The sequence below is a fragment of the Bubalus bubalis genome, chromosome 15, assembly GCF_019923935.1.
Source record: "Bubalus bubalis isolate 160015118507 breed Murrah chromosome 15, NDDB_SH_1, whole genome shotgun sequence".
NCBI lineage: Eukaryota > Metazoa > Chordata > Mammalia > Artiodactyla > Bovidae > Bubalus > Bubalus bubalis.
In genome coordinates this window covers 68,344,317-68,347,387 of record NC_059171.1, presented here as the reverse complement: position 1 = coordinate 68,347,387, position 3,071 = coordinate 68,344,317, and the positions used below count along the sequence as shown (strand labels likewise).

The 3,071-nt window shown below is 44.3% G+C and overlaps 1 long non-coding RNA gene across 2 annotated transcripts; it reads right to left on the bottom strand.

Moving 5' to 3' along the window:
* Nucleotides 1-450: 450 nt before the first annotated feature.
* Nucleotides 451-2,843, bottom strand: LOC123329504. 2 transcript variants are annotated; one of them, XR_006545043.2, is made up of 4 exons: nucleotides 2,689-2,843; nucleotides 2,144-2,358; nucleotides 1,178-1,928; nucleotides 451-745 (listed from the first exon to the last, which is right to left on the bottom strand). It is a non-coding gene; the product is annotated as an uncharacterized LOC123329504 (long non-coding RNA). The 2 variants fall into 2 exon arrangements; XR_006545044.2 differs by having other exon boundaries at nucleotides 1,178-1,332; nucleotides 2,689-2,837.
* Nucleotides 2,844-3,071: the final 228 nt, after the last annotated feature.

Here is a 3,071-nt window from a genome sequence, read left to right as displayed (position 1 = left end):
CCAGCCTATCATAAATGCTCTCAGAGTTAATCACATTCAGAAACAACCATTTACTCACAGAACTCAATTCAGAAACATCGGAGTGTAATATAGACATGGGAACGTAGTCTGTTTTTCTGTTTGTTTGTTTTTTTTTTGTTTTGAATAAAGAACCCACATCCATAATTAAAAAGTTTAAATATTAAAAAAAGAAGGTAATGCAAAGTGATTCTCTTTTCACCTCTAGCCCTTAGGTTCCCACTCAGAGCCAATCATGCTCATAAGCTTTTTAGGTAAATTTACATAGTCTAAATGTGGAAAAATCAAAGGAAAAAACTGTGTGTGTGTGTGTGTGTGTGTGTGTATGTATCTCATCTTTTGTAAGCGTCCTGTGGGGTCTTATTTCCATTCCTCCTGCAGTTTAACAAATGTGAAGAAACCAACAAAATTCTGTAAAGCAATTATCTTTCAATTTAAAAAATTAATATTTGTTTTAAAAAAGACTGATTTCTGCCCTCCCCCCCCCCCCCCCCCCCCAAAAAAGACAAACCAAAAAAAAAAAAAAAAAAAGGCGGGGGGAGCGGAACATGGGGCCCAGGCCTAGGCTCGGGGAAATTCCCAAAGGAACACATCCCAGAGGACCTGGGATGGTGTCTCTAGAATCAGCTTGGACAAAGCAGGGTTGGATGTCTACATTAGTGGATTTGAATCCTGGCTTCATTACATGAGAGCTGTGTTTTCTTGGTTCTGGAGGCTGTTTCAATATCTGTAAAGTAGGATAATAATAATTACATATAGATTGATTAGAATTATTTTTTAAATGACAGAACACCAAATATTAAATATTATATGCTGTTGTTGTTTAGTCGCTCAGTCGTGTCCAACTCTTTGTGACCCCATGGACTGTAGCCCGCCAGTCTCCTCTGTCCATGGGATTTCCCCAGGCAAGAATACTGGAGAGGGTAGCCATTTCCTTCTTCAGCAGCTCTTCCCCATCCAGGAATCAAACCCAAGTCTCCTGCATTCGCAAGCAGATTCTTTACCACTGAGCCACCTGGGAAGCCCAAATATTATAGGAGAATGATAAGTTTTCCAAAATTTTAAGTTACATTCCTGTATTTCTAAAAGAGATTCACCCTCAGCGCTCTGGCTTTCTTTCTTTTTCTGTAAACTTTACCAGCACATGTAGAAAGCTTACACATAAGGGATACAGAGATGATCAAGACACTGCCTTTGTCCTCTAGAGGCAGAAGATGTGGTGGAGACAGCCAGCCAGTTCCTACGGGTCAGTGTAGGCTTCCTTCTCTGGAGGTGAGATGAAAAACTGGAAACTTGAGAGCATTTATCTACCTGCTGTTGACAAAATAAAAGGCAGAGGTGGGTCTAGGGTGGGTATGACTGCTGGACCAAGGTCAAGAGTGGAAATACAGGTTTCCTGGCATATTTCCTCGATCAGGCCCAGGTTCACAGGGTCACTTGATTCCCCACCCAGTTCCTCTCCAGGATTTTTCAAATACTCTAGCCTCTGCCGCAGGTGCTTCCATTTCTGAGCTTCTAGCTGAGCAGGGACAGAGGATTCGCCCTCCTCTGCACCCAGGCATGTCCTTCCACCTTTCACTTGCGGGGCCCGATGTGACCTCCAGATGAAGTGTCCTAAAACAAGCCTCTGAGGATAACCTGTCAGGCACACAATTCAGCAACAGGGCAGGGAATCTTTCCTGGCTTCCACAGATAGGGACTTATATCACAGCATGAGATTTGTTTACCCTTATCTTAGCACACAAGAACAAGTGATGCCACCCCTATTATAAATCCAGCATTCCTGCATCTGTGGGTAGGTTTCTGTGTAAATCTTCAGGAAACACTGAGTGTTCACTTTTGTTTGCTGCCTTTTCCTAGCTACAGGCTCACAGAGCATCCATCTCACTAGAGGACACACTGGCTTTCATCTGTAGAAGGAACAAAAGACGAAAGATGGGAGCAACCAGCATCCCTGCTGTCACAGAAACCCCACCACCCAGGGCATGCCTCCTCTCTCAGCTGAACTGCCCCTCCCCTCTCGACCAGGGCCTGAAATATCCACCAGGCCCTAGTGAGCTCTGTCCTCAACAGCCTGGAATATCAGAACTCATCGGCTTTCACCCCGTGACTCCTGTAGACTCACCTTGTTCAGGACGGTTAGTACCAATAGATGATGCTGAGCAGGGTGAGGAAACTGTCCAAGTGGGCCTAAGTAGCATCAGCAGGCCCAAGCCAAAAGACCCGGATGAGGAAGTGGGCGGGGAAACCCTCCATAAGGGCCTACAACTAACTAAACATCAAACATCCAAGTAAATGTCTTTAGCCTGAGTGCATCTGTCTCAAAGACAACAGGATGGCCTAAAAAAAAAAAAAAAAAAAGTTTTTAAAAAAATCATTAGCAATAACAACAGTAGCTTTGGCATCCTTACCTTATAGAGTGCTAGGCTCCACTGGGCACTCTTTCATTTGCCCTTTACCTGCCAGGCCCATTACCTTGCAGAGTTTACAATAGCCCAGAGAGGGGTGTACTGTTAAAACTAGAGAATGGAAGCACAGAGCTGTTAAGTAATTTGCCCAAGGTCACATAGATATGAGAGATAAAGATCTCAATTAGAACACTTCTAATTCTAGTGGTCAGACTTCTGAGTCTTTGTTCTAAATCACTACTTCCCAAGACTTAACACTCACCAGCATCACCTGTTGTTGTTGTTTAGGCACCAAGTTGTGTCTGACTCTTTGCCGCCCCATGGACTGTAATCTGCCAAGTTCCTCTGTCCACGGAATTTCCCCTGAAAAAATACTGGAGTGGTGATCTTGTTGAAATGCAGATCCTGGTTCAGCCAATCAGGGCAGGGTTGGGGAGGGCTTGAGATCCCACATTTCCCAGCATGCTCAGCTCCCAGGTGAGGCCCATACTGCCTATTGGTAACCACAATTGGAGAAGCAAAGGTCGGTCTGACCTAGCCCTGCAAAGTGAAAATGTGAGTACCTCTGTAGATCCACCAACTGCTGTCCACAGAGAAAGGAAAACAGAAATCGAGACTGAGCTGGTAGAAATTTTATAACTATTT